This window comes from Lynx rufus, unplaced genomic scaffold, assembly GCF_022079265.1.
Source record: "Lynx rufus isolate CCGP_SWC_20201006 ecotype Redwood Valley unplaced genomic scaffold, mLynRuf1.p SCAF_1, whole genome shotgun sequence".
Classification (NCBI taxonomy): domain Eukaryota; kingdom Metazoa; phylum Chordata; class Mammalia; order Carnivora; family Felidae; genus Lynx; species Lynx rufus.
The window spans coordinates 51097269-51115717 of NW_025814823.1; the positions used below are offsets into that span (position 1 = coordinate 51097269).

The 18449-nt window shown below is 41.0% G+C and overlaps 1 long non-coding RNA gene across 2 annotated transcripts in view; it reads right to left on the reverse strand.

Annotated features, from left to right (window-relative positions):
* Positions 1–18449, reverse strand: part of LOC124513042 (uncharacterized) — a 49669-nt gene that overhangs the window by 20608 nt on the left and 10612 nt on the right. For both annotated transcript variants that reach the window (XR_006962283.1, XR_006962284.1), the window contains one exon: positions 6017–6115. This is a non-coding gene — a long non-coding RNA (uncharacterized LOC124513042). The remainder of the gene's footprint in view (positions 1–6016; positions 6116–18449) is intronic.

Consider the following 18449-nt stretch of genomic DNA (forward strand, 5'->3'; position numbering starts at 1 on the left):
TAAGAATAACGTTCACATCTTGAATGACATACCGAACTGAATTAACCGTACAAAGAGATGAAATCACATGGCTACCTACACCAGCTGATTTTAATAATTGTAATAGTTAAGTTTTATTGAGAACTTACTATGTGCCAGGCACTCTACTAAATAAACCTTTTATATACATCTCAATTAATCGTCACAACATTCCTTTGACATAGCTACTGTATGGCTTTCATTTTAAAGATAGGAGAGTGAAATCCAGACAGTTTAAGTAAGTTGTCTGAGGTCTGTCTCTCTCTCTCTCCGTGTGTGTGTGTGTGTGTGTGTGTGTGTGTGTGTGTTCTCTGTGATTCATATTGAGTAAATTCTATTGCTCTGTCCTCAAATTCACTGATTTTAGCCTATCTTCTCTACTCTACTATTGAGCCCATCCAATGAGTTTTTACTTTGATTATTATATTTTTCAGTTCTATAATCTCCATTTGGTTCTTTTTTTATAACTTCTATTTTTTTTTTTTGCTCAGATTTTCTGACTTTCCATTTGTTTCAAGGGAATTCATAATTCCTTGTGAAACATTTTTATGAGGCTGCTTTAAGTTGTCAGATCATTTCAAAATCTGATTCATCTCAGTGTTGGCATCTGTTGATTATCTTTTCCCATTCATGTTTTGATTTTTCTGGTTCTTGGTATGGCAAGTGACTCTCTATAGTGTGCTGGGCATTTGGGATATTATACTGTGAGACTCTGTATCCGATTTTACCTTCTGTTCTTAACGGGCAGGCCCTCCAGGTAAGGTGTCACGCAAGATGGGATGGGTGTGTATGTTCAGATGCCCTCTGAGCCCTGCCAACACCACCTTAGCAAGAGTAGGGCACTGACTCACACAGGCTGCTTGCAGGTGGGGTGTTCCTCTGCAGCTCTCCTTCTGCCTCATTGACACCTTCTTGGTGAAAGCGGGGCGCTAACTCCTACACGCTGGACTCTGCTGCCCACAGGGGAACAGAGGAGGGGTCAGGGCAAGTGCCAACTAGCCCTGCCTCCCACCATCTGATTCTGTCTTGTTGCTACTAGATGGAGTGGAGGCTCAGCTCCCCGCTCAGCCCAGTGACCCCGGGGAAAGTAAAATGCTCACTAGCCCCAACACTGGTGAAGAGGAAGTCTCAGGTCAGCACTAGGTCCTACCGACACCACCCTGACAGATTTGCACTGACTGGTTTCCACTGGGCAGGGCACGGAAGATCAGCTGGCCACTTGGTCCTGCCAACACCACCCAGCGGGAGGATGAATCAAAGCACCGCCTGCTTCCGCCACACACAGGACAGAAGGTTATCTTCCCGCTCAGCCCTGCTGATACCTCCCTATGGGGTGACCAGGGCATGCTGCCTGCTCCCACTCAGCAAAGGGGTGGAAGATAGAGGGGTCATTTTCCACTGGTGTTTGACATTTGGCTAGAGTAGGCTAAATGTTTTCAAAATGCTTCCTGGCCCTTCGCCTAAGGGGAGCAGGCTCTTTTTGGAACTTTTCGTGGCTGTGCCTATGGGTGGTTCTGGTTTAGAAGCTTCTGAAGTGCCTGTACAAAATATAAGACGGCAAGAAAGTGTCCCAGGAACTCACCACGTGTCATTCCTCAAGTCCTGTGGTCCCGGGCAGCCCTTCTTCTCTTACATTTCGGAGACTTCCTATGCTTGTTTATTGTATTGTGTCTGGAGATGTTTTGTTGTAATGGTGGGAGGGAGGGTAGAAAGCTTGTAGCAATGAGGTTACTCCCTCTTGGTGGAACTAGAACTACTCAAGGTATTGTAAACTCACAAATGGTGAGCCCAGAATTTGAACCATATTCCCAAGGAGAAGCTGGTATTCAACCACTGGCTAAGTTCACTTCAACTCTGACTTCCCCCAGGATCTCCCTTTGTTTCTGGAATGGACAGTCCCAACATCCCTGGAACCACATTTCTTGGCCTCAGAATTCACATTTATTAATTAAAAAAGGAAAGTGCAAGGTTATATACATTTTAACACATTCTCTTAGGTTTGTCAAAATGGAAAGAGGACTAAACCCTCTCTTTATCTCCTTGCAGGGACTTCATATTCTCAGACTTCACAGGACAGACTATCTCCTTAATATCTGACTTTCAGAGAACAAATCGTTGAAACACATAGCAGGCCACTCAATGCTTTGACTATTTTTACTTTGAGTCTGCACATTTATATGGCATACGTCCTTATTCTTAAACTATGGATTTCATGAAGCAATGCGAATTCTGAGCACATTCTAAATACCTAAAATAAATGAGTTAATTATTGGCTCTGTGACCAACACAAGGATTTTGCATCACTACCAACCTGGTTTTCACAGATAACATTGTAGCTGGTGTCCCAAGCCACGCTGTGGCCATAAAGAAATGCTCCCGCTTACTTTGCGCTGAATCTACAAAGCACGCATATTTTTGCCTGCCTAGCATTGAAGCCTTTCCTCCCGTGTCAGAGTTAGGAATTCTGTAGTACCGACGGCATTCCACCACACCAAATAAACAGTTAGTTATGGTAGATGATTAGCAAGGGAATATTGCAGGTCCCATAGAAAAACTAGAAAAATAAAAAAGTCAAAAACCGGTCTCTTGGACACTCCTGTGGGTTCTCCCTGTGGACCAATTAACCAACACATTCAGATGTTGGCAGTCCTTATTTCCAGAACCGCTGGCCCAATTACTGGGCTCCAAACGGTTACATTTTATGGCTGAAATGATTTAGAGCCAAATGTTTTCATTGCACAGTACGTGTTCCTCTCTATGAAAACAAAACTTCCCAGAGAAGGACCACAACCGAGGCTGGGAAAGGGGAGGCAACGCACGCAAAGGATCAAACGCAAAAGCCAAATGCAAATTAGAGAAAGAACAGCAGTCTTTGGACTCCAGCCCTTATTCTTTTGGATTCAGTGCCAAATGTGTATTTAAAGACACCCTGAAATATCACCAATTTAGAATTTGTTTTTTGCCTTTGTTGAGAATGCTGCTCTGCCATAGGGTTTGTTGAACAATAAGTCTAATTCAATTACCAGAGGCCAAAAAGTAGCAGTCCATTATTTTGCTTTCTTAATGACTAAGTCAGATAGACTATCAGAGACCCTAGTCATTGTTTAATGCTCAACCATTAAAAATATCTGGAGTGAAGGGTGGGAGGGAGGCAGGTTTCAAATTTTAATACAGATGTGGACGAAGCCTCAAACCTGTGTCAAGCCACCCGCTGAGGAGGAGAGTTCACTGGCTCTCACGAGTTTCGACCTATTTGGTTTAAATAAAGGAGACATCTACCTTCTTGATGTGATTGCCCAAAACCATTCTTCCATGAACAATGTCTTATAAATGAGTTTTCTGTTCAAAGTTCCATCTTGGGTAGTTAAGAAATGACAAGTGATAAAAAGGGAACCTAACTCCAAGAGTGGGACAGGTGTAACTGCTATAAAAGCATTGTTCTCAGTGGTTTTCAGGGTGGGGAGAGAGGGATATTGCCCTCCGGGGATCACTGACAATGTCTGGACACAGTGGGTTGCTACAACTAGAGTGAAGGGTGCCACTGGTATCTAGTGGGTAGAGACCAGAGACCTAGTTAAAGATCCTTCAAGGCACAGGACAGCTGCCCACAATAAAGAATTATCCAGTCCAAAATGTCAATAGTGCCAAGGTTGAGAAACGCCATTTTATACTTTCATACAAATTAACAATCAGATCCTTTCAAAAGTTGAGCAGAGAGCAGGTTTCCATAAGGTTTTATCTCATCTGAACAACGTGCCTAGGGTGGGAAGGAATTAAGAAAAGGGCAGGAGGTAGCTCAGAGGGCGAGCAGAAAACTATAAAGAGCAGTGACTGGAATTGAACACAAAACCTCCCTACGTTTCAGTTGGGCTTAAAAACTAATTATGTCCTGGAGCCTTATTAATAATCAGTCTTGTTACCTCGTCTCTGTTCTAAGAAGAGATAACTCGGCCTCAATCCTGCTCCCACAGGTGTTCAAATTCTCCATTAACTTCTTTACATGAGGAAACAAATTTCCCTTCTTTCTCACCCTCTTGGGGCTTCTTTCTGGACATTTACATCCTAGAATTCAGCTTTTGATATTCCAGACAGAAAATAGACCTTGTTTATAACAACCTTTGAGTATTCTATTTCAAAGTCAAGTTCACATTCATCACCCCAAATTCTATATATTTTGTCTATGAAACAACACTGGGAGGGACATGTCAGCCAACTTCGAGAATTCTCATGATATAATGGGTACAGCCTGTCTCGGTTCTTTAAAAGTATTGATACACATCTCTATCTGTCAGATCAGAATTCCCCATATCATATTTCCTGAGAAGAGTAATCTCTCATGTGTTGCCTCCAGAGTCATGCATTCAAATAAAATAATGATGTTATACTAAAAACGAGTAACTGAGTGTGGACTCTGGTCCTGGCACTCTGCCAAATGTCGTACGTAACATTATATTATTTTCTGTCCACAATAAGCCTATGAGGTTAAACTCATTTTTCCCATTGCTCTGATGGTGCACCGAAGATTCCCATCATACAGGGAAGTAACTTGCCCAAATTTCATGGCTACTAGTGAGCCTGGGATTTCAGTCCAAGTCTTTGTTCAAAGCCGGTGCTCTTAATTAGTATGGCCTACTAGTGGGTAAAACAGAGTTTAGGGAAGAATTCTTTACTGTAGAATTTCTCAGACCCCTTAATATGCCATGTCTAATCACAAGCGCTACATTTGTCTCCCAGACTAATTTGTCCCATGCCCCCTTTTTCACCAGGAAGCATCCTGCATGACCAATTCTGCACAGAACCTGTTTAGAACTACACCATGTTCCCCACCTGGAAGAGGCTGGTCAGAAAAAAAAATCTAAAGAGAAGCTCACACAAGTGAGTTGTTCATTAAGGGACTGGTGACCACAGAATCACCACCAAAAAGCTTTGTGAGGCAGTACAGGTGTCACAGAACTGATGAGAGAAGATCATTTCCCGAAAGAGGAGGCTAAAGAGAGTCGGAGGGCTTTCATAGAGTCTTTTTTAGAATTTAAATGAAGCACCCCCCACCCCAGTCTTCACCAGGGTAATACAAATCAAAGCCACACTGAGATACCACCTCACGCCGGTCAGAGTGGCTAAAATGAACAAATCAAGAGACCATAGATGCTGGAGAGGATGTGGAGAAACAGGAACCCTCTTGCACTGTTGGTGGGAATGCAGACTGGTGCAGCCGCTCTGGAAAACAGTGTAGAGGTTCCTCAAAAAATTAAAAATAGATCTACCCTATGACCCAGCAATAGCACTGCTAGGAATTTACCCAAGGGTTACAGGAGTGCTGACGCATAGGGGCACTTGTACCCCAATGTTTACAGAGGCGCTTTCAACAATAGCCAAATTATGGAAAGAGCCTAAATGTCCATCAACTGATGAATCGATAAAGAAGATGTGGTTTATATATACAATGGCATACTACTTGGCAATGAGAAAGAATGAAATCTGGCCATTTGCAGCAACGTGCATGGAACTGGAGGGTATTATGCTAAGTGAAATAAGTCAGGCAGAGAAAGACAGATACCATATGTTTTCACTCATATGTGGATCTTAAGAAACTGAACAGAAGACCATGAGGGAGGGGAAGGGGAAAAAAATAGTTACAAACAGAGAGGGATGGAGGAAAACCATAAGAGACTTAAATATAGAGAACAAACTGAGGTTGATGGCGGGTGGAGGAGAGGAGAATGTAGGTGATGGGCATTGAGGAGGGCATTTATTGGGATGAGCACTGGGTATTGTATGTGAGCCAATTTGACAACAAATTATATTAAAAAAATAAAAAGAAAATTCTTTAAAACTCGAGAAATTTTAACCCCAAAGGACAATAAAACATTTCTTTTATATTTAAAAATAAAAATATAAAATATAAACGAAGCACAATTTTCACCCTTTGAGCCTTGTGTTGATGTCTTTACCAATGAACAGCTGGAGAGCATTAAAAGCTTTGTGAATATTTTCTTACCTTCTAGAACAAAAGATGTTAAACTGCCAAGGGAGGTTTGGTGACTTATGAACTATCCTGCATCATGATTGGTTCATCATTGGTTCATCAGCTGCAAAACTGGTTCATAAAGGCCAAAAATGAAGTGTTACTATTGAATGAATTTCCACATTTTCATAATAACGTTGTTAACTTGTCATGCTTTTCAAAACTTGCCTCTGCGTTCCTCACTTTTATAGTCAATATTTAAACGGGATCATAATTCTGGGAGGATTCAGACTCTGGGGAACAAGGGAAAATTGGGTAAAGAGCATTATATCCCATAAGTCACATATACTTTAGGGAAGCCAAGAGGAGAGACAGTCAGCAAAATAAAACCAGATGTGAATTTGATATGATGATACCAGGCCTTCCAATAGGAAGAGCACTTTCAAATACACATTTTTTTTTCTTGGAATCAGTTGCATCACGGAATAAGTGAAACACTGAGCATCTCTTGCCCAAAAAGAATTACATGAAGCCCACACAGGGCTTTTGAAAATTCATTTACATTTGAATGATGCAAATTGTAATTTAGTATAATAAAGTCTGGAACTGAGAGAGAGAAATCATAGGAACAACTTGACTTCCAGTCAAATCTAATCCTAGTCCTCATCTGAACATGCTACCTTCAGTCAACATGTCCCATCAGAGATGTTTTTTCTGTAAAACAAGTCATATCCTTCCTAATCCTGCCACACCCGCCCATCAGTGATAGGATCAAATGTGGTCTACAGATGTGGTTATTTCCACATAAGGTATTCTCAGAGATTCCTCGTGAACAACAGATGTTTCTGTCTGAGGCTTCTTTGGTACGACAGATACAGCATAATCATGCCACAATAAGAGTGAAGCTCTCTACGATATGTTCAGGTTCTGATGTAGAATTAGCAGAGTAACAAGTCTGTATCAACAAAAGACCATATCTTTGCTGGACGAAGCACTATTCACCAGTTGTAGACTAGTAGACTACAAACAACTATAAACACACCTCCCTACTTTCAAATACAAATAGGATAACAGCGCAAGAAAGGTTGTCTGATCTTTCCTCAGAATAGTTAACTCGTGTAATTGCTAAGCCTGAATATGACAACGTAGGGAGGAGGACTAAGGCATCACAATGTGGGGAGAGCATGAAGGGGAAACGCCATTTTTCTTCACTGTGCATGTACGTTCGGTCACTGCAGCAGGGTACTGCCCCCTGAAGCTGAACTTACATTTGAAAAAACACTTCAATAAAAAGTATGATTTTATAGTCTCTTTATCAACTTTCAGACCTCAGAGAGTCTTAGATGTCACCTAGCATAACCACCCAGCGCCCTCCAGTCATGACTTGGGTCTTAGCTGGTGGGCAGCACGGCTCCCTCTAACAGAGAGGCAGCTAAGGATGCATTGAAGTAATTATATCCTGTGCTGTGTTCCTACTCTATGAAAATACTTCCATGAACGAAAGCAGAATTGGACTTCCACAAAGTTCCTCGGGAGCAACACAAACTGAATCTAGTCTTTCTTTAAAAAGACTGAAAGGCACACTACTCCACCCTGGAAAGGAGCTGTTCCCCTCAGAGCCAAAGTTGGTCCATTCACGCAACCTTTCCTCACGTGATGGCTGTGCAGACTAAGCATCCTGGCCTACCCTCTCTCTGATACACCCACCTCCCAACCTCTGGTTCCTCCACCCACCCTTTCGTGTTTGGGTTTTCTCATTTTCCTCCCTTCCCTCCTTTCTCTTCTCAAACCACATGCTCCCAGATGTCGCATAGATGAACACTACTCATTCTGAATCTTCAATGCAGATTTCTGTTTCCAGCTCAAGTCCTAACTGAATCACATGCACAGATCAGACTCGTCTCAATCTCAAAGTGCCAAAGCGGCATCTTTCCTCTGCATCCGCTACCTCAATGAATGGAATTTACACTTTTGAGTCCTAATAAACAAACTTCCCCGTCAATACGCCCTTCCAATAAATCTGTTTCCTAGAACATCCTTGAATTCTCTTCCCTCTTCTCCATCCTCCGCCTGCCACTTTCACTCAGGTCATTGCCATTTCTCGCCCAGTTCCCTCACTGTGGCCAGAGCGATCTTCCCAAAACCCAAGCATATCCCATCATCTTAATCACACAAAAGAAACCATATCTAACTAAACTCCCTTTCATGTCATGTAAAAGTACACTTACTGACCATATTTTATAGACAAAAAATATGCACATAAATGGCATTCTTTTTTTTTAATTGAAGTATGATTGATATACAATGTTAGATTAGTTTCAGGTGTGCAACATAGTGATTCAACATTTACACACATTACAAAATGATCACGATGATAAGTCTAGTTACCATCTGTTACCATGCAAAATTGTTATAGTACTGACCATATTCCCTATGCTGTACTATACATCCCTATGACTTATTTATTTTATAACTAGAAGTTTGTACCTCCTAATTTCCTTCACCGATTTCACCCATCCCCCCCACACTCCTCTCCTCTGGCAACCACCAGTTTGTTCTCCATATTTATGAGTCTTTTTCTGTTTTGTTTTGTTTGTTCACTTGTTTTGCAAATTCCACGTATAAACACCATACGGTGTTTGTCTTTCTCTGACTTCTTTCACTTAGCGTTAATACCCTCTATGTCCATCAATGTTGTCACTACATTGTATTCTTTTCAAGAAGAGGTTTGAGTTAAACAAAAGAAACAGTTGTCAGAAAGGAAGAGAGGCAGCTTTACAAAACATTTCCACACAGCTCATCAGTTCTAAGCTGTTAGTTGACGGTAAACATATGGGAGGAAACTACAATATAAGACAGAGATTTAAGAGCCCCATAAAAAAATACCCATATTTTAAATAAGACATTTCCCAGACCCTCATACCTGGGTAAAATCAAAGGACATGCTCTGAGATGCCTTTCAGTTTTTAAGAAAGAAGTTAATCTTCCATTTCCCCCATCAATAATAACTCTGTGGTACTTTTACACCTGTCCACTCACACACATTACAGGGGGGTTCAGATCGAGTTCTCTAGCAGGGATAAATGCTCTGGGTTGAAGAGTTTGAAACGATTGTGATTCAATCACAGAAACAGAAAACTACCTTACATCCTCTTCATGAGGAAGGTTAACTTCTGTATTGTATGAATTGTCCATCATGAAGAGCATTACATGAGAAATGAAAGTGGATTCTGTTAACGGAATTAAACACAAAGCAGAGTGATTTAATTATACATTCGTAGGCTCCGCAAATTGGCTCTGTCTTTTCTTGGCTCTTCCAGTTTTCAATAAATACACACTAAGAGTCACAACTTTGGAGTTTCTTGACAATTCCCGAACAAAATATTTAGATTCATTCATTTCTCTAAATTTATTTAGAGAAAAATGTTTAAAGGATGATGATGGACACATTCCAGGTAAGCAGGATATCTCAAATTTTCAAATTCACTTATTTATTTTTGACAAAATCCACAGTATATTCTCATTTACAGTAGGGTAAAATTAAAGGAAAAGTTCTTTTTTAGTATTGGTATTTGACCTTGAAGGTTAATAAACTCTCTAAAAACAAAAACAAGGGGCGCCCGGGTGGCTCAGTTGGTTAAGCATCCGACCTTGGCTCAGGTCACGATCTCCCAGTCCGTGAGTTCAAGCCCCGTGTTGGGCTCTGTGGTGACAGCTCAGAGCCTGGAGCCTGCTTCAGATTCTGTGTCTCCCTCTCACTCTCTCTGCCCCTCCATCACTCTCTCTCTAAATAAATATATAAACTTTTAAAAAAGCAGAAATATTTTGATTGAGATTTTTATTTTTCATTGTCCTTCCATGCTCTGGAATCTTATCAAGATCCTGTTATAAATCTGCAAACTCACAGGTGTTGCCAGCAGCCCCTTAGATAAGTTGATCTTTGCTAAGCATAATTTTAAAGAATCATTTTTAAAATGCACCCATTAGCAGATCTTATTTGAACTCAATTTTCATAGTTCTGTTAATAATCAGAACACATGCTTTGGTTGCCATATCTCAAGCTCTTCAACCTCCCCAGAGACTCGTAAGGGTGGATACATTTATGGCCAAGTCACTACCCTGCCTGACTACCCAAACAAGATGATTTGGGCCAAAAGCATATAGAAAAATGAGGTTTGGTTCTCTTTCAAAAAAGGAAAATTAATCGCTATACTTTTTGTTCTAATTATGGCCATAACATGATTTTTTTTTATCCTCACCAGGAACTTGGAGACTATTTCAGATGCGACAGAAAACTTGAAGAAAAAAAAAAAATGCAATAGGAGAGCCATTCTGAAACATGACATTAGTACAACGTCAATTCCCTACCTAAATGCAACCAAAAAGATGAGGACAATATCTTTCTACGGTGGATAAAAATAAATAAATAAAACTTGTGAGTGAAAAGGAAAGCACTCCGAGAAGATGCGTTTACAGAGGATTAACCTCTGCAAGGCTAATAAGATAGGGAAGGAAATGATAAGGAATTAAGACTGCATTTCTCCCTGCTGAGCCAGAGATAACTGCATCACCGCCAAGAATTTGTGTATGTGTTGCCTTCTATGAAAATCTATAGATATTTTTGCCCTATTTTTATGCATGTAGAATATGAACATTTTAAACACCACAAAACAGCCTTAATTGCAGATATTTTATTTAACTTTAACCTTTTAACAGGATCCATACTCATTAAGATTTCATCTCTATATTTCAGCTCTCCGTTTAAGGCCCCTGGTACGTATGTCAATCCACGGCTATCTAGAGCATTAACTGAAAATGTCAAAAGTGTAATTCTTCATTACAGCAGAAATAGAATTATAAAAATTAGATCTTCCAATTACAAATGACATTTACCACTCCTATCGAGGTTAGCCTTACATGTGGTTGGGGTCAGAGGGCGAAGGAGAATCAGCCTGTACTCCAAAATAACTCCAGCACAGGTCTACCATTGAGGTTTTGTTTCCACCTTTAGTAAATTCTTCCATCATCTTGGTTCTGAGTCATAGTAGCCACAATAATAGCTGTACTTTATTTCAGATTTTCTGTGCACCAAATACTGTGTTCAGCTCTTAACAATTGACCTAAAGGTGTCCTGAAGTCTGGACTAAAATCAGACTCCACGTATTTGAACCCTGGCTCTTGGGAAAACTCCCTAACCTTGCTAAACTTCTGTTTTCTCAAGTGTGAAATGGGTTTGATTGTATCTATATCGTAAGATTGCTATAAAAACGAGAGAAGATGACAAAGAAAATTAAGGATTTTTCCTAAGATCACACTCAACTAAAGAAATGGAAGAATCCGATTCAAACCTAGTTCTGACAGCTCCAAATTTCCAAGTTCCCATAACTTTCCACTGTATCACACCACCGCTGAGGGTGGCCAGGATGTCATGCAGACAGAAGGTACTGAAGAGGAGCAAGACACCAACACGAGCAGTATTTCTATTCCTGAGAGGAAATCCAGACCTGTGAGGTCCTGGGAAAACCTAAAGCAGACAGACCCTGTTTGATGCTCAAACTATAGGAACTTCTATTGGTGACATGTTGTTGGGTTGTACATACCACGGGGGTGGAGGAGTTTCTGACCAACAGTGCCTGACACACCATAGGAAATACACACACACACACACACACACACACACACACGATTGAGGGTAAATAATTAGTCAACTAATGAACTCTAAGAAATTCTATATAAGAAAGAGAAATACTCCTTCTTGCAGTGAAACATTTCACATCCCTTTCCCAACCTCAGCACCCTTCAAACACCCGGATACCTACATTTTATGACAGAAGATGAGGGGTACAATTGAAGCTGGGATGAGTTATGGTTCCTCTTGATTGTAAGCTCCATCAAGGTGGGATGATCATCAGTTTTTGTGACCACTGTACTCATACCAGCCAGCACATGCTGAGTTAACACTCAGTCAGTACTTCTTGAATTGAATTGGATTGAATTGAATTGAATCAAATTGCTACTGTGATCTTCCTCCACAGCACACAGATATTTGACCCTCTTGTTTTGTCTTGAACTCTCAACGTCTAGCAGTATGTAATTTGACATACATTTGGATCCCATCCACATTAAGCATCTGCGAGGCAAAGACCCAAAGCCACACAGATCAGACATATCAACTCAGGGAAAATGGAAACATCCCACATCAAAGGCATTGTGCATTCGTTTAAGTGGCTCTGTTTAATATATAAGATAATGCAACTTGACTGGGGAGGTGTGATATTACATGATACTAATCTGGATTTAAATTTTTTTAATGCTTATTTTTATTTTTGAGAGAGACAGAGAGCAGGAGCAGGGGAGGGGCAGAAAGAGAGGGGGACACAGAATCTGAAGCAGGCTCCAGGCTCCCAGCTACCAGCACAGAGCCTGATGCGAGGCTTGAATCATGAACCTGAGATCATGACCTGAGCCAAAGTCGGACACTTAACTGACTGAGCCACGTAGGCACCCCGGTACTAATCTGGATTTAAGATAGACTTTCCTCCTTCATGAAATCCAGAAAGAGTCTCACAGTGGTTTTTCCTTTGTAAGACATCACAGTCATCTGAAGACTTGACTGGGACAAAGGATTCATTTTCAAGGTGGTTTACTCACAAGCTGGTTCTCTTTGTAAGGTTCAGTTTCTCCAGAGGCTGCAGGCCCCCTTATCGTGGTGCCTGGCTTCCTCTGGCTTTATGTGGTCCAAAAGAGCAAGGTGGGAGCTGTGATCTTGTATGACCGAGCCCCAAAGCCACATGCCATCACTTTGCATCTTTGATACCATTTGGCAGGTTACCTACCACAGCTTTTCTCCCTAAAGTTAAGTTGAGGAAGCCAAAATCACATCGTTCATACGGCTATATAATTTCTGTAAAGCTTTTTAGAAATACACATCAAAAACCTTAACAATGTTTATATTCTTTGATGGAATAATTCCGCCTCTCAGAATCCATCCCAAAGAAATAGTCAGTCACAAATGCCAAGAAACACTTGTATTATGAGAGAAAAAGGGTTTTGTTGTTGTTTTTTTTTTATAAATACATAAAAGTTATAAATAAAAGACCCAGAATAACAAAATGGTTAATTAAATTCAGGTGCATCCCTTGATGCTAAGATTCACCTTTTCCCACATTTTCACATCTCTGAACTTGGAATATGTCTTAGAGTAGTCAGCACCTTATTATCCCCAGCAGACACGCAGTAGGCAAAGAGTAGCTGTCAGTGCCATGAACTTGGTCACAGATGTTCATTTTCTCATTACCTCAGCTGAATCATGTACTTTGTTGGTACCACACATGTTGATTTCACTGCTACTTAAAACATCTTCCAAGTAACACTTTGATTCAGCATTGAGATGAAAAGTTTTGTATACACAAAAAGGCATGTAAACAGAAGAGCAGGGGGTCAGGTTTTTTATTAATGAGGCAAATATTCATCACAGGAGGAATGATCACTATTCCAGATTTTGTTCCAAAGCAAGCAAATCATGTAGGTACTTAATAAAACATAGGTAGACGAAACTGTGTACATTTTGTTTTGTGAGGCATGCACTGTGTATATATCTTCCATATGCCACACAACGCAACTGAAGGCAAAAAATTGCCAAATCCCCGGATGAGATCAAAGAAATATTAAAGCTTTAAAAGGCTGGTGTGACCAACAAATGTTTCATGTAAGGCGATCATTAAGGATTTGTGTCACAGCTTAATTCCAAACAATTTGGGGGCGTCTGGGTGGCTCAGTTGGTTAAGCGTCCAACTCTTGACTTAGGCTCAGATCACGATCTCACGGTTCATGAGACCGAGCGCCATATCAGGCTATGCACTGAGTGTGGAGCCTACTTAGAATTCTCTCTCTCCTCTCTCTGTCCCTCCCCCATTTACTCTCTCTCTCTCTCTCTCTCTCTCAAAATAAATAAACATTTTTGGGGCGCCTGGGTGGCGCAGTCGGTTAAGCGTCCGACTTCAGCCAGGTCACGATCTCGCAGTCTGTGAGTTCCAGCCCGGCGTCGGGCTCTGGGCTGATGGCTCAGAGCCTGGAGCCTGTTTCCGATTCTGTGTCTCCCTCTCTCTCTGCCCCTCCCCCGTTCATGCTCTGTCTCTCTCTGTCCCAAAAATAAATAAACGTTGAAAAAAAAATTAAAAATAAATAAATAAATAAATAAATAAACATTTTTAAAAATAATGATGATATTTACAAATATTAAAAACAGAGATGGAACTGTACCCTCCCAGCACTTATAACTTCCTTTGTGACCCGTTGCTGTTATCTACCTAAACCTTTCTTTTAATCCGTTTGTATTTCATATCTTTCTTCTTCTGTGAGAAGTACATTCTCTAGATTCACAAGCTTCAAGTTCTCCCTCCTGCATGGTGCTGCTGGATCGGGCCAGTGCATGTCAATGCAACCTATATTCTTCACACTTTTGTGATCTGTAATAAACCTTTTGCAGGCTTTGCTATTCCAGCCACAAATGCTGGTTTATTAGTTTTTTTCTCCAAATATTGAAACTCTTTCAGAAAACTTAAGGACCTTTCCAGTACTTAATCATTATTCTGACCTCCCCACCCTAAGCCATTCTGAGAGCAGGTCTACAGCAAGCCAAGTATATGCCCAACTTATTTATCCAGTTGTGACATCTTTCCATGTTTTTCCTATATGACAGAAACTAAGAGGAATAAAAGAGGAAATACATCTTTTCTGGGCATTTGAGTGATCAAAGGGCCTTTTACCTGGCATAGTTTGCAACCATGGGCTTTTGGATAGTAACTTTAACTTAATCTTTCTCTCTGCCTTGGATCTTTCTAAGTTTTATTGCATTTGCAAAATCCAGCTTTTTCTTCTTTTCTCCCTCTCACTCTTCTTCTACAGCCAAAACAAATTGTGATCAATTGCCAGAGGCAATCTTGGATTGCAAACAGGAAGCAGGATGGATCCCCACTTGCCATGTTTGGGCTCTTCATCATCAACGCTGACAGAAGTCTTCCCCCAAAGCAGCATATCCATTTGTCTCTGCAGTTAGCAAGTTTCCACCCTTGTGCCTCATACATTCTTCTGTCACTTACCAAATCTGACGTGGCCCCGCTGCAGATGTGGTAAGGGTATCAGAGTATCACCCATCAATTCTACCGTCAAGGCCACCATGCCCCAAACTACGCTCTCCCACTGGCACCACCGATCAGCCAAGTCCCTAAATCCAAAGTTATTACCAGAAGTTGTTTCCATTTACTTTCTTCTACAGGTAAATTCATCTGACGGTATAATTTCAACCCATTTACGCATTTAACCTGCAGCCCATAAGCATGTTCGACTGCTGTCTGTGTCCTACTCCCATCCCCAACTAGTTCAAATAATAAATACATAAAATCAGGCTTTCATGCTACACATTTACACCTAATAATAACTATGTCTGAATTGGTCTGAGATTGAAGTTCAAGACTTATTTGGCTGGAGCTAGACTTTTCCCAGAGACTTGGACACAGAGGCACAGCGGAGTAAGACGAGATGCAGGGGTGCCACAGTAATAGAGAGCTCATTTCAAATCAGAGACACAGCACATCTGCTTGGTGCAGGGAGAGGCTCATCCAGGACACAGATTTGGGGGAGGAGGCAGAAGGGTCTGCTAGAAGTGTCTCGTCACCATTGCATTAAGACCTAGACTTTGTAAAGTCAGAATTTGCCAAAAATAGTCATAGAAGGATATATTTCATTGCTCTGTCATGTGTGAGACGTTCATTAGCATTTCATGCAGGCAGGCAGAAAATTTCTGGAGAAGCGGAGAAATCACATTCCCAGCTCATTCCCCACGAAGCACTGCAAATTTGGCATTTCTGCACAGGAGGAAACCATACCCTGCTGGCAACAGACTCATCATCAACCCAACTCACAATGAAAACACAAAGAAAGCAAAACACCCCTGCATCTTTATTGCTCTCAGTACCTGGTGAGTGTTTATCAGACTCAGGAACATTTCCTGGAATCATTACATCAAGTCTCTTTTCACCTGAAGTACCATGCTCCCTACCTGAATTCCGTTCAATTCATTGGAACAGAGGTATAATTAGCTTCTTTAATGATCAACATATCAGGAATCTGAAAAAGTGGGGAAGGAGAGGAGGAATGGCCTTATTGTGGCCAGAGCCCCGGGGGAGGCTGGATGTCATCTGTGCCTCAGCCCCATTCGCTCCACCCTTTTCCAGAGTGGGGTCCTCTCTAACCTAACAGGCTAAGCTGCCACCCAGCACCAAGTGATAAACAGCCTTGATGCTGAATTTGACTTGCACCTTTGAGGTTATGTTGGTGCTCCTTGCTCTGCAAGTCTCTCCATCATCTATGGCAACACAGAACTGATGAAGTGCATGAAGGCCAGCACTTCAAATATTTGACCTCACTTTCCATCATACCTTTTAGCAGAACTGATTAACAAGGAACAAAGTGGGCAGTTTTAAACTTTACCTCTTCCTCCTTTAATGGCCCTGCTTCTGGTGGAAGAGTAATAAACAGCAGCGATCTAAAGGCCGTGTGTCCAAGGGGACAGGCTGGATAATCAACGTCTGAATTCTGAGGAGTCCGTTATGCACCTGCACCCACCCGGAAGGGGAAGGCTTTGTCTCTTCGCGGCCCGGAAGGGCCAGTCTGTGGCCTGAACAGTGCTTTGCATTACAAATTTATGCCGATAGAGAGGACAAAATAAAAAAACTATTACACTGTCTTAAGTGCATGTCTTTGAATTGACTTTCTGTCACCTGCCTCTCAGCGACCTCATGTTGCAGCTGGCAGAAGACTGACTGCCACTGTCACTGTTCCCTCCACGCTGACATCTCAGATCATTGCGCCAAACCTCACCACCCTGTCTTTTAATTCTGTGTCAGGATTTATTCTGCCTCATCCAGTCCTAATGGTTCATCACTGAAAACAATAAAAATCAAAACGAACGACCCGAGAATATTAGTTATCTAAAAATCAAGTTTTTTACAGAACATTCAGTGACATGGGGAAATGCTCATATATAATGTTAAGTGAAAAAACCAGGAGACAAAATTATGTATATGCAACACGATCTGATTTGATTATATGTATATGCATGTGTGTATAATTCCACAATATTAATCTATTTTTTAAGTGTTGGTTTATTTATTTTTATTTTTTATTTTTAAATGTTTATTTATTTTTGAGAGAGCACGAGCAGGGGAGGGGCAGAGAGAGAGGGAGACAGAGGATCCAAAAGGGGCTCTGAGCTCAAACCGGAACCGTGAGATCATGACCTGAGCTGAAGTCAAACACTCAACGACTGAGCCGCCCAGGCGTCCCCACAATATTAATCTTGATCATTTCTTGACAATGTCGTTAAAAGTAATTTTAATTTCCTTCCTTATGCTTTCAAAACTTTACTAAATTGTGCATGTATTATTTTTATAAGCAGAAAGAAAATAATCTTTTCAAACTGCTCTGCAGATGTAAACTATTCCTCAGCTTAACCCTGTATTTTTATTGTTGATTCATACTATATTCTACTGCACTGACTTCACAACCCCATCAGCTGGATTCCCAAAGTTCCACCCGCATGGCTCAACTCTGTAGCATCCAGAATGCACATGAAGCGAGCAGCTGACTTACGGGTGACTTCTCAAGACGTCATGTGTCAGGAAGCAGAATGAGCCAGAAGAACTGGCTTCTAGTCCCCATCCTTCCCCTAATAGTAATGCAAGGACCTTGGAAATCCCTCTGAGCCAACTTCTCCCATATATGAACTGAAAGGTTGAGCTGGATGACCCAAGGGCCCATCTTGCTTGAAATTTCTGCTTTTCATGAGCTGCCGGACCTAACTGCAGCAGAAAGTTCCAGTCACCATGAGTGTGAGGTTACTGCAAAGAAGCTCATGAGGCAAATGATTCTCATTCAACAGGAAGTGGTGAAAGCCAAGAGTCATAAATATCCAAATATATGTGCTGTTTTATCTCAGAACAAATCTCTCAGGCAAAACAAATCTATTTTGCCTGAGAATCATTTGCCTTAAGAGCAAAACTTTGCAGTAACCTCACACTCATGGTGACCATTTACATTTACAGATGTAAATACAGCCCAAATATCTACAGTAGTGGAAATGGAGGGTGAAGGAGGGGTTCAGAAAAGAGATCAGTAAGGCAGTCTTTCAGAAACATCAAATTATATAATGTCCAAACATAGACAAGGAGTTCACTGCACATCCAAAATTTAAGTATAATAAAGTCTGAATTCACCTGGATCACGAAGTGACTCAAGGATAAATACCAGGAATGATTACAATAACCTGAATCTGGACATTTAGTCATAGAAAAGATAACCTTTAACTTGGATGAGATTACTGACATGTTAATTTCTCTTTTTTTTTATGTTAGTTAATTTCTTAAAATTATGCAAGTCATACATAAATTCACCGTAACATAAAATT